Source organism: Myotis yumanensis, unplaced genomic scaffold, assembly GCF_028538775.1.
Source record: "Myotis yumanensis isolate MYYU_CA2020_CCGP unplaced genomic scaffold, mMyoYum1.0.hap1 SCAF_3, whole genome shotgun sequence".
Taxonomy (NCBI): Eukaryota; Metazoa; Chordata; class Mammalia; order Chiroptera; family Vespertilionidae; genus Myotis; species Myotis yumanensis.
The window spans coordinates 67,845,571-67,859,954 of NW_027223754.1; the positions used below are offsets into that span (position 1 = coordinate 67,845,571).

The 14,384-nt window shown below is 35.2% G+C and overlaps 1 protein-coding gene across 9 annotated transcripts in view; it reads left to right on the forward strand.

Moving 5' to 3' along the window:
• LOC139006587 (protocadherin-9) overlaps nt 1–14,384 on the forward strand; it is a 929,214-nt gene that overhangs the window by 496,148 nt on the left and 418,682 nt on the right. The window lies entirely within an intron of this gene.

Consider the following 14,384-nt stretch of genomic DNA (forward strand, 5'->3'; position numbering starts at 1 on the left):
CTTGGGCATTTATCTTCATGAATGTATGCTCACTCAGTCTTAAACAAATCCTATACATTATACTTATGACATATCATCTGGCCTCAAAAGTTTAAAATATCAGTTTGATATTAATATATCCAGTCCCATTTTCCTTTTGAAATATTTTATGGGTCTAACTATGCTCATTTTTATTTTATTTCTAAGACTTCTAAGTTATTGAGGCAAAACATATTTAGATTTTAAAAGATCAATCCAATATACTTTTAAAAAATTTTTTCTTCTTTATTGATTAAGGTATTACATATGTGTCCTTATCCCCTCATTGTCCCCCACACCCCCCGCTCATGCCCTCACCCCCCTGGTGTCTGTGTCTATTGGTTGGGCTTATATGCATGCATACAAGTCCTTTGGTTGATCTCTCCCCCTTACCTCCTCCCTCCCCTACCTTCCCACTGAGGTTTGATGGTCTGATCAATGCTTCTCTGTCTCTGGATCTGTTTTTGTTCATGAGTTTATATTGTTCATTATATTCCACAAATGAGTGAGATCATTTGGTATTTATCTTTCTCCAACTGACTTATATTTCACTTAGCATAATGCTCTCCAGGTCCATACATGCTGTTGCAAATGGTAGGAGTTCCTTCCTTTTTATAGCAGCGTAGTATTCCATTGTGTAGATGTACCACAGTTTTTAGAGAGAGTAGAAGGGAGGGGGAGAGACAGAGAGAGAGCAGCATCAATGTGAGAGAGACACATCAATTGGTTGCCTTCCTCAGGTGCCCTGACCAGGACCAGGAATGGAGCTAGCAACCAAAATACCTACCCTTGACTGACTTATTGAGAGAGAGAGAGAGAGAGAGAGAGAGAGATTAAAATATTAAAATACCCATTCTCACTTAGCCTGCACTGTATTTGTGCTATTCTGATTCTGATTCTTTTTTCCTGCAGGGTATTTTTGTTGTAGAACTTGCATAGAAGTGATAAGTCAGTGTTGGTCTCTGATTATCAGGTAGATTTTATCTCCATGTTCATCCTATTTCTAAAGTAGAGCTTAAACCAGAAGAAAGTGTTAAAACCTAGAGGTATACAGTTGGTAAGGAGTAAGTGTCCACTTGTAGTACAGGCATTTGTCCTGATTTTAGGCATTGTGTGCTTTCACTTTAAAACATGTTGAAAGTGCTTTCTAAATGCTGGTTTTGAGCTGCTAGTAAGAATGAGAAAGATAATGTCCTACTATGGTTAAAATAACTAATTTTGGAATTAAACTGAATTTCAGTGGTACCAGCCCTTCTTAATGTGATTATGTCCTTGGCCCCTAAATGATGGTTTTTCTCATGTAAAAAAAATCAAATCATAATGCTTATGACATAGGATTTTTCTAGGGATGAAAAGAGAGGTTTGTCTGACACGTGGTAAGTGCTTTATAAATGATTGCTGATTATGATGTAGTATTTGTTGTTATTACTCCTGGGGTGGGTGCAGGAGGGTGCAGATGGAGTTGATAATCCTACCATCATAGGCATTGATTGCCAAAATACTGGCAGAATTAAAAACAGGCACACCTACTGATATATATTGTGGATGTTGATAGAATGTTCTCCACACCCACAGCATATTATTGTTGGATAATGTTTAAGAAGATAAAATTATTTGTGCAGCTACAGAGTCAGTTATCTGAGTGATTCATGTATCTGTGTTTGCATGGGTATCCTTTAGCAATATTATGTTTTAATAATGATGATTCTACATGGGGATTCATAATCTCACAAATAATTGTACAGTTTTTACTATTGTTTTCTTTTCTTGAGCCACCATAAGCAACTTTCCATGAACTGCATATGGAGTCTGCCGGGCTGACACACCACACCCCTGTGTGATCCAGTAGAGACAGAGTGGCACAAATTTTACTGTAAAGTTATGGAGAGTAGAGCCTGTGCCTACCGCCATTTGCAAATGCATGGCTACTTCTAGAAAAGTAGCTTTGTCATATTTGAATGGTCTGGAGCGTTTCAGAAAGGGAGAGCCCTGAACCTACCATTGTGCTCTGTTTAATACTGTTCACTCATCCACTTCAGGAATGAATTTGACTTTTGATAACTATATAAACCAAGCAAGATATACATAACATAAAATCATTCTCAATAAAGTTGTCCAAAAATAAGGAAACATAATTCTAGGAGAGTCCACTTTATATCTATCCCTTGCTATTTGTTTAAGTCTTTATACTTCCTACCAGCTGTTTAAATCATTTCGGTAGCCTTTTCAATGTATAATCAGCACCTGGAAGCTATCCTACCTGGAAAATTTAGAATATGCTTTGGGATATATTATCAATTCAAGTTATTCTGCTTGAATGTGCATTTTAGTATCATCGAACCCAAAATATGAAGGTCTAATAAATTGGCTTCAGTGGTTTCCTTACCTCCTTAAATGTTTTTAATTGGTTATAACACACTATAATCCTGAACTACATCAAAAAGTTCACAGCATTGATGCTAATGGTCTTTTTATAATTACTGCACAATGAACAAGGTCTGACAGTGCAGTTTTAGAGGTTAGACACCACAATTAGTGATTATCTTCATGATTTTATGCAGAAATCCTAAGGCTTCATTAAAATATGGAAATTGCATATGCATACATTTGCTTCAATGTATATGTATATGTATCTGTGTGTCAGTCAGATAAATGCCTGGCAAAATGTACATCTAGGATATGTTGTTTTTACATTATATATAAGGTGGAGCAAAAGTAGGTTTACAGTTGTGAGTACTTGAAATACAGAGTTTATTCTTGTATTAGTTATTTGTTAACTGTTGTAGTATTATTATTGACCTACTTTTGCCCAGCCCTGTATGTGCACATGTATATTTGTATATACACTAGAGGCCCGATGCATGAAATTCTGCAAGGGGCTCAGCCCTCATAGCCCCAGCTTCTTCGTCCAAAAGGTTGTCCAAAAGGATGTCCACAGGACATCTGGTCTAATTAGCATATTATGCTTTTATTATTATAGATTGTAAGAAAAAAAACTATATAATGACTACATTCTCAATTCATTTTCCAAGAAATTCATTTCCGTTTAGTATATATTTTCATAAGTATATATAGTTCTTATGGATCATTTTTCTCTCTGGTCTGGAGTTTGAACAAAATATTTCCATATTAGTAATAAAGTACTGTAATAAAAAGATTTAAGGTCATGTCATATGTTTATTTAACAGACTTAGACATCCTGTTTTTCATTATAAATATATCCCTTTGCATAAAATATTTATAAAATTGTCTTAGCAGTAATATTTGGCGGGGGAAGGAACAAGAAATCTAACAAATCCTGAAAGTTGGGAGGAGAGACAACTGCATTTAGCAATGTGAAGCACTTATTATAAAATATGCGAAACATGATTATACTTACCACTTCCAATATTGGTTCTCCAAAACATTGGTTTAACTTTTAACCAGATCAATGAGAAAATTTAATCTGGTTTTAGTTATGTACATGTGATATAAATTTTCCTTTTTGGAGTGAAAATATTACTATTTATTTTTAAAGAAGTTTGATGCCAAGTTTCCTATGGAAAAAGGAATAGATGACATGTTAACTTTTCAGAAAAAAAAATTCTAAATCTCTTTTATACAAATTAAGTGGTATTGAAAGGTGGGGTACAGGGAATGAATCTCCCCCTTCCAGGTTCTTGCCTCAAGAAGTTTGAAGAATAAAATTCATGGACTAAGAGGACTTGTTAGTAAAAGGGTGGAAATTTATTGGAAGCAAATGCAGACTCCCACGTGGGGTGGGAGTCTGAAGGGGATAACCCACTAAGCTCCTTTTTCCTAAGGTTTATAAAGGCTGTAGTTCTTGGTCTCTTCGTGCTCTCTTCTAATTGGACCCTTTCCCCATTTTATGACTCTGTGCTTTTGTAATTGGTAACTCTTTTGCAGAATATCAGCTTCAAAGTCCAAAACCTATGCAGGTGCCTCCTCTTTCTCTCCCCCTTACCTTGTAACTTTCATCTATATCCTGTGAACATTTGTTTCCTTTGCCCCCACACTCTGTGACTTTTCTTTATCTTCTGTGAATGTATGCCTTCTGGTGGCTCCAAGCCCTCACCTATGCATCCCTCCCCAATGGATCCTCTTTATTCCTAGGACTCCATAAACCTGCCTATTTTATCCCTAAAATTCCTTTCAGTATATACTTATTTTTTTCTCAGTTTTTTTAGGATTTCAACTGAACCTGTGTGCTTATTTGCTTTAGAGACATTTTACCTAGTAATGGCATTAAATCCTATTTTGATTCTAGGTTCATTCTCCCTTTTTCTCTTTATTCTATTTATTATTATTTACCCTATTCATCAATATTCTTAAAAAAAATTAAAGTTAGTTAAAGCACACTTTTATACCTGAAAATTATTTTTATTCCTTTCAATAGCTTTGCAATATTTTTGAGTATTATAAGCAAAGTACACTACAAAGTAACAGTGATATTATATTGTTTGCACTGTGAAGTTAGAAGAATAGACGGGCTTGCTAGTGTGGCTCAGTGGTTGAGTGTCAACCCATGACCCAGGAGGTCACAGTTTGATTCCCGGTCAGGTCACATACCTGCCTTGTAGCTCGATCCCCAGTGTATGTGTGTGTGTGTGTGTGTGTGTGTGTGTGTGTGTGTGTAGGGGGGGAGGGGGTGCAGGAGGTAGCCGATCATTGATTCTCACCATTGATGTTTTTATCTCTCTCTTCCTCTTCCTTCATCTCTGAAATCAATAAAAATATATTAAATTTTTTAAAAGAACAGACAAATGAAAGGTATAGGGCAACACAGACCAAGTCAAATGAATGGAGAGGGAATTAAAGAAAAAAAGAATGTTTCAATGTGATGGGGAAATGAACAGAAATCCATCAGTTAGTAGCAGTATTTCTGAGAGGAGAAAAGCTCAATACAGATGCAAAGAAAACAGTTAAATTTTAAACAGGAGGCAATTGGAAGGCAGTGGAAGGATCTAAGGGCGAGGTAATGTGTTTGAGCAAAGTAAAAATGTTCTCCATGTTGGCAAATCTTAACCATTTCTTGCTGTGATAATTAATCAAACAGCTAAGCACTAGCCACTCACCTGATTCAAAGCCTAAATCTTACTTTATGTGCACAACAAATTACCCATTCATGCACACATAAATAAATATAAAAATTCTCCATGGGGTGGAGGAGATGTTTGATATCTGCCTTTAGTGAAAATAATTACTATTAATTTAAGATTAGGGTACTCTTGCCAAATGGTTAGCACTCCTGTTTTATCTAAACAGAGCCATGTGAGGGGCACAAGGCTGTCAGTGTATTGTTGGAAGCTCCCCCACTGTTCCCAACAGCTGCCGAAATCACAAACATTTCAATCCTATTAATTCAACATGAAAAAATCATTAACGTTGTACTGAGGTGTTGGAACCAGCTCACTCCAGCCTGGTTGATCTCCCAAGTCAAATTAGGAAACCTTTTGCTCAGGAGAAATTGACTATTTGCTGAATAAAGCCTGTTATTCTGTTCACATTTTGAGATGGTGCTCCTTTTGCTTGTCTTATAAACAATGATGAATTTAACAAGGAAATTAAGTATTAAGAATTTGAGAGGAAGGTTTTTTTCCTGTCTGGTATGAATCTCTGTAAGTATAATACTTAGAAAAAATCAATATAATATTTAAATGAATAAGACATCTTTATCAATACTTATTATTTAATCATCATTAATATGAAACATTGTTCTAATTGCTGATGATGCTTTACCTTCTTGATCCTCACAACATTCTTATAAATTAGGTACTGTTATTCCCATTTTTCATATGAGGAAACTGAGGCATAGAAAGGACAAATAAATCACTTAAGGTTATATAACTGATCGGTTATGCATCCTGAATTTGAATCTACATAGTCTGACATTGGAGAACATGCCCTGTGAACTCAGATGAATGTAAAAACAAAAGAAGAAGAAGAAGCAGGAAGAGGAGGAGGAGGAGGAAGAGGAGAAATAGGAGGAGAGGAAGGAAGGAAGGAAGGAAGGAAGGAAGGAAGGAAGGAAGGAAGGAAGGAAGGAAGGAAGGGAGGAAGGAAGAAAGGAAGGAAGGTTGGTTAAAAAGAAAGCAAACATTTTTTCTCTTTAAGATATTTGCAGGCAATCTTATTTTATCCTTGGAGGTGAGGCAATAGCTAGTAAATGCCAGAACTAATATAAATTTGAGATGTCAGATTTATGAAAGTCAGTATGTCAGTGGTCCAACTGGGACTGAAAGCCATATTTCCTTCCAGTCTAAAACTCTGTCCATATTTACCTTATAAGAATAATTTATTGAACAGAGCATGATTCTTCATATCTGAATTTCTTTCTGGTGTTTGTGTTGGGCATAACAAGGGGTATGGGAGAATAATACAAAAAATATTTGTTCTATTATATAGCATTTGTTTACTATACAAAGTAAAATTATGTCACGCAACTTTATATGTAACTAAGAAAGTTTAGGGAATGTATTTTCTGTGTGGACATGTATTGGGTATGGTGAATGTTGAAAAACTAACACTATTTAGTTTAAGAAATTGGTTCTATGCCTTTTATGTAGTATTGGGCTTCTCAAAACAGAGTGATTCACTGATATTTCTGAATAAGCCTTATTAAAAGTCATGCTTTAGAATTCATGCTTACAATTTTGGGCATTTAATCCAAGAATAGAGATTGCCTAACTATTATATAAATATAATAATAATTTTTTTATTCTGTCAGGAATATTTAGGTTTCATAGAGTAATAAAACAGGAAATATGAATATTATGAAAATGACAAATATATGTCCCAGGAATTGATGACTGTTTAAATAATTTTTTATGTTTAGGAATTTCAGGTACAAGTGTCAGAATTGCATTACCTGGACTCATAGGGTTTTCTGCTTTCATTCATAGTGCGGAGAGAGGACTTAAAATGAACATAAGTAATTGCCTTGGCACCTTTGGGTTGGCTATTAGTGCACTTAGCAACTTCACATTTTTTTTCCATTTGCATCTTTGTTTTTTTTTATTTTCAGTGGACATGTCTATTTTTCAATTGGACTTTAAGCCACATTTAGGCAAGGCATTATATCTTACACATGTTTAAGTTGTAGCATATGACCTCACTTAGATTTTGTTTCCTTACAAAAAATATATTTAAAAAAATCTATATATATATATATAAAAGACTAAGTGACCATTCGACCCTTTGACCAGTCACTATGACATGCACTGACCACCAGGGGACAGGTGTTCAACACACAGGATCACAGGATCAGGCTCCCTCATGTCTGGATTGGACCGGCAGGGATCAGGCCAAAACTGGTTCTCTGACATGCCCTGAGGGGCCCCGGATTGTGAGAGGGTGCAGGCCAGGCTGAGGGACCCCCCAACGGTGCACAAATCCATGCACTTGGCCTCTAGTAATTCAATAAAAGAAAAACAAAATACCTATTGGATAAACATTAAAATACAACATGATAGCCCTGACCAGTGTTGCTCAGTTGTTTTAGCATCATCCCATGCACACAATAGGTCAACAGTTGGATTCCTGGTCAGGACACATGTCCTGATTTCAGGCTAGATCCCCAGTAGGGGGCATGCAGGAGGCAGCCGATGGATGCTTCTCTCTCCTTCTCACTTCCTCTGTCTCTCTAAAATAAAAACATATTAAAATAAATAAATAAAATGTAACATGATAGTAGCTATTTAATTGTAAGAGATGTCCTACAATGACTTCTGCCAAATCCTGGGTGCTCTTTCAAGCTATTTCTGCACCATTATGAAGGTTTGACATGCCTGATGTATACATAGATACTTCTCAGGCATTTAGTGTATTTTCCTCAAATGGAAACTTGATCATTTTCACATATCTCTCTCTTAGATTTGACTAGTGATCCCCATGACAGTAGCCTATAAAAGTAAGAGTCTCTAAGAAGATATTCACAGACCCAAGTTTTGGGGGTCAGTGAACTTCTGACATTGATTTCAAAGGGGTGTGTGTCTCAGTTTTGGGGCAGAAATCTTATAAATTTTAATCAGATATTGAAAGAGATACCTTATAAGGAAAGTTTCAAGAACCACTGATCTATGGTAAGGACTAGAGAGCTATGTGCAGGCTAAATTTATCTATTTTGAGTCACTGCTAATGGCATGGTAGGAAACTGGATAAAACCAAAATGCAAAAAACATAGAAATAAGGAGAGAAGGAACAAGACCATTTGTTAACTTGTTGTTAATGCAGTATCTACAAACTGGTATTTGATGAATAAATACAAAATAAAAATATTTATATCTTTTCACTTCTTAATAGTTTATTGAGTGTATTCATTCATTTAATATCATTTTTGTGCTTATTTTATGCAAGGTGCTATCTGGGCCTTGTGTGAGATACTAAAAATATAAGCTTCAGTGCTTTTTAATCAGGGAAATTACATTTTATATTGCTTTTTAAGTCACAGAAATGACCCTAAAAGTTACTAGATAAAGATGGTAGTAATTAATTGTCAGTTCAGGAGGAAAATCTCTGGGGGACTGAGCTCTTAGTTATGTCTGTACAAAGAAGGCTGGCTTCTCCATGACAGATTGGATTCAGATAGATGTAAAATAAAAGTGTTTAAGTAATGGGAACTCTGTGAGCATACATTGAAGTGAGACACTCGTAAGCATATTTGAAGTAAACGGAATAGACCCACCTACTTTCATTATGGGATTCATGCTTGGTTGCCCTGAAAACTTCTGCAGTGGAGACCAGTATTCAAGGTCTGAGCAAGCATTTGTAATGGCAATTAGTTGTTACCTTGAAAATGTTTTTTGTTTTGTTTTGTTTTGTTTTATTAGAAGGCTGTATTAGTTTTCCAGGGATACCATTAGGAAATACCACCATAAAAATACAAAACAAGTCTGTATGGATTAAATAACAGAAATTTATTTTCTCAGAGTTCCGGAAGTTAGAAGTCTAAGATCAAGGTGTTGGCAAGCGAGGTTTTTCCTCAGGCCTCTCTCCTTAGCTTGTAGATGGCGTCTTCTGGATGTGCCATCACATGGCATTTTCTCTGTATGGCCAAATGTCCTCTTCTTATAAGGACACCACTCAAATTGGATTAGGACCCACCTTAACTGCCTCATTTTAAATTAATCACTCACCTATTTAAAGACTATTTCTAAATAGTGGCATTGTGAGGTACTGTGCAGTAGGGCTTAAACATATAAATTTCAGGGGAGATACAATTTATCCCATAAAAAAGCCAAAAGTTCAGCTGTGAGAAAATTAATGTTATAAAATGTTTAACTATAATAGCATACGTATTATTATATTTAAACTAGAGGCCCGATGCTCAAACTCCGTGCAAGGGGCTCGGCCCTGGCAGCTGTGGCTGCCTGCCTGGGCCCTCGCAGCCCTGGCTTCGTCCCGAAGGTCATCCGGAAGGATGTCCAGTCTAATTAGCATATTATACTTTTATTATCATAGATATATAAATATAATATTTAATAATAATGTAAAATATAAGAATCAAAAATTTATTTCTGTTATGTAACTTTTATTGAATATAATGATTCAGCATATATACAGAATATTTTCAAATGTATTACACCTCCCATTTAATCTTTTCAATTACTGCATGAGAAAATATATAAAAGCAAATTCACACAGTGAGGAGCCTCAGATTCAAATTCATGAAATTCAAACACTTAATATATTGTTTTTCCAACCACAGCTTTCCTCATGCCTATATATTTCCCATATGTGCCTATACTAGAAGATTTTATTTTATTCAATCTGTTTGCCTAAGCCCCACATGTTTCTATATGTATGTACCATTTTGTAATGTATGTAAATGTATGTGGTACTGCATAGCCTTGTGTTTGTGCATAAAATATGCTCAATTTTTAGTTCATGAGACATTTTCTGATATCTCATAAGCTTCTCTTATTTTAGTTGTTTGAAACCTCCACTGTATTAATAGAATGAGCCTCAGTTACACAAGATTTTGCAAGAGCTTGAGAGTTAAATTTTACATTATATTTTGAAGCCTCTTGGCAGCATGTTTTGTCAAATGAAGGTAGTGGAATCTGCTTGAGATTTCACAGCTGCCCTAATTAGCTGATAGTCTTTTGAAACTTTGAGAAGTCAATAGCACAATCTGTTGTAGATGTAATTTTGCTACTAACAAATATATGGTACTTGGGGTTCATAGAAATTGTTCAGAGCTGTATTCATGTGACTAAACAAGTTATTTCTTATACTTTAGCTAATCATGTTAATCAAAATTACATACTGTTTTAGCCTTAAAGTATTTCAGTCTTAATCAACTCAGCCTCAGAATAGGTTTGGGGGCTGTGGTAACATGGAGCGGCTGCATTTGATAGTTGTTCTGAGTGTAGCATTTGAAATGGAGCTGGTTTTGAATTCTGGCTTTACCATACATTATTGGATCTTAGACAAGTTAGTTATTTCTTCTCTTCTTTGGAAATAGGCATAATAATCTGAATTTCACAAACAGATATGATATACCAAGCTTTTACTACATTCGTAGTACCTAGCATATAGTTAGCACTTAATACATGGAGCAGCTGCTATTTATTTTGCTAATACATAGTTTAAGTATATATATTTTTTAATTTGCAATAGAGAAGAGGTGGATATCAGGGAAGGGATCCAGGCAGCCACCCCCAGCTGTGAGGGAGGGATCAAGGCAGCTGATGTTGCTGTGAAGGCCTACTCTTGCACGAATTTCATGCATCGGGCTTCTAATAAAAAATAATACAAAACGTTTATGTTTTGGAGAAAATTTTCAAAGTATAATCTCTAATAGTCAATATTGTAATAATGTTTTTAATGTTATAAAGATACCTGCAAGCTGAAGTGACAGCTATATAGCCTTCAGAGTTGTTAATGCTATAAAATATCATTAATATTGAAATCACTATATACATATAAAGATTAGAACACATACCTATTAGAACATATACTTATAAAAATTATTGAGCTCTGAATAGAGAATTAAAATGTATGCTTGATTGTTACTTTGTAGTATATGAGCATGTACACAATAGTTTATACCTGTCAATTTGGGGAATGAATTTTTGGCCTCAGGTTTGTAGTTTGTATGTTCTTAGTAGCAAGATTAATAAATATAGCCATCAAAAATGATTAGTGTGCAGGAAGGTGATCTCAACAATTAACTAAATGTGATTGAGTAGCACTTTTTAAATTAAAAAAAAAATGTGGAAAGAATAATTTGTAGTCATACTTGACAGAACTATAAGGAGTTCTAAATGTCTATCGTATTGATATCATAAAGGGACATTGTGAGATCTAGAAATATCCTCGGTAGAATAATTATGTAAACAATAATACTCCCTGGTGATTAAGTTGATAAAATTATATGTAGAAGATTTTCAAGGTTAGATTCAAAGCCACAGAGCCAGGCCTTAAATTTGCATAGTGATTGTGATCTACATCAAGGCCAATCAGCCTTATTTTTTTCTTGATGGTGTAACCAGCACCTGTTTCTGTTAAAATAATTAATTTAGTAAAATACATACCTACTGGTCTAAGTTATAAGTTTCCATGTTAGTATTAGGGATAGCAATTATCACACCTATCCATGGTGAGATAAGGTGAGCTATGAGAACTAAGTAGGTAAATGCTAACAATTAGTATTTGTCATAAAGGTTCTCTCATATATACATTTCTTGGAAGATTTTGAAGCTGTGGGTCAATTAAAATCTTAAAAAATTAGTTTTCATATATTAACCTATATGCAAATAAAAATGACAATTTTCAAGTGAGTCTGTTCTAAATTCAGACTCAATTTTATTATATTAACATAATTTGTAGATATTAGCAATTTATCAGAAATAAAATATCAGTTCTTAATTAGGTATGAAAAGAAAACAAAACATGAAGGTATTTTTTAGATATTTAGTTTTGGAAATTTGACTTTTGTGACTTGGAAAAATAATTTTTAAAATATAGAATCAGTTTTGCTCTGATGTCATGAAAATTTTTTCTCTTACCTTTGGTTAGCTGCTATCAATTAATAACTTTAAATTATTTTCTAAAGTTGGTCCATATAAATACATCTATATATTATTTAAGCCATATCAAAGTAGACAAAGGGAAGGCAGAGGTGGGTGAGTAGGTGATGAGAGATTAACCAAAGAACTTATATGCATATGCATGTATGCATATTGTCTGGACACAGATAGTTGTGTAGTGAAGGCCTGGGGGGCAGGGTGGAGGGGGTCAAAGGGGAAAAAAAAGAGACATCTGCATACTTTCAACAATAAAGATAATTTTTAAAAAAAGAATTTTAAAAAATATATATTACATCACAGAAGATAGTAGCAGGTTGACTTTTAAAAAATATTATTGCCTAAAACCTAAAGTTATATTTTATTTTCAAGTTAAATATGTATCTTAAATGTAAGACAAAAAATAAACAAGGAAAATATTTTTAAAAATATTTTTACTTTCCTAGACTAGTATACTAGCAGTTACAGCTTTTCAGATAAGGTGACATTCTTATGGCTCATAAAAAATAATGAAGTGGCATTAAATGTTTTAAGAAATATAGCAAAGTCTACTTATAATGACATAAAATATGTAATTTTTTTTTTTAAACATATTTCATTGCTTTTTTACAGAGAGGAAGGGAGAGGTATAGAGAGTTAGAAACATCGATGGGAGAGAAACATCGACCAGCCGCCTCCTGCACATCTCCCACTGGGGATGTGCCGGCAACCCAGGCACATGCCCTTAACCGGAATCGAACCCGGGACCCCTCAGTCCGCAGGCCGATGCTCTATCCACTGAGCCAAACCGGTTTTGGCAAAAATATGTAATTTTTAATACTGATATAGAATATTTCAAAATTTGTGTTCAATATAGGTGTGAAAGAGAAATCTGTTGATAAATAGGACATATAATTTTAATTATGACTAGAGGCCCGGTGCACAAAATTCATACATTGGGGGGGTCCCCTCAGCCCAGCCTGCACCCTCTCCAATCCAGGAGCCCTCGGGGGATGTCCAACTGCCGGTTTAGCCCCCCTCAGCTGGTATGGTCGCTCCTAACTGCCCCCCCCTCCCCCCAGCCTGGTCACCCCTCACTGCCTCCCCTGCCGGCCTGGTTGCCCCACGCAGCCTGTTCAGTTGTCCATTCAGTTGTTTCAGATGTGACGGTCGCTTAGGCTTTTGTTATATAGGATAATACTAGTTTGGGTTTTGGCTATGGCATTTATAATAGATATCCTTTGATTTTCTTTGGGCTTTACTGCTTTTGAATTATTGAAACTTGATTGATTTATGAAGATATGTTTATCTCGATTCAGTTCAAAGTGAATTTCCTTTTCTTTCTTGTGCAAGAACTATATTGAATATTCAGTGGGACCATAATCCATCATGATGTTGCTTGGAAAACACATTTATAAATTTAGTATTGTACAGATAATTTACATTTCTATTAAATAGGAAACACAAGATTTTATTTTATTAGGCTAATGAAGCAATAGAGTCTTTTCTGAGCACATGATTCAGGAATTCCATAATGATATAATATGGATTCAAATTTTAAGGCTAAAAATAACCTTAAAAAGCCATCTTCTCTGTTTTCACTAGAGCCATATTTAAACACACATTGGATACAAACTGTCTGACTTCAATACTAATCCTACAAATAACTATGATGCTTGTACAGAAGAAATCCATTAACTTCCATAGTAAGCTATTTCAATATCTAAACTTTGTCAATGAAAATAAAGTAATCCTCTACTAGGGTTTATTCCTCTGATTGCTATTATTTCCTCTTTCATAAACTTGAAAAATTATGAGTCTTTCGCTTGGAAAGTTATTTTTCTAAGCCTCAAGATTTGTATAGAATTATGTTTAACTATACACCTACCTATATGGAGTTACATTTATTCATTATTTGAGAGGTAATATACACATATACCCCTGCCCTCATGGAGTGCAGAGATTAGTAATCATACAACCACACAATTGTGACTGTGATCAATGATGTAAAGAAGAAGTTCATAGTGTCCTAAGAATCCAGCTGAAATTGAAGGCGAGTAATCTACATATATAAAATCCCAGCGACCAAATGGTGGAACGACTAGAACAACAGGTTGACTAGTCACTATGAAGTGCACTGACTACCAAAGGGCAGATGCTCAATGCAAGAGCTGCCCCCTGGTGGTCATTGCGCTCCCACAGTGGGCCAATCCCACAGCAGCTCAGAGGGCAGATCCACAGCCATTCAGCTGACCAGGATGAGCAGCCCTCCCACAGCAGGCCAATCCCCACAGACCACGCCCCCCACCAGTGCATGAATCTGTGCACTGGGCCTCTAGTATTTCTATAAGAAAAGAT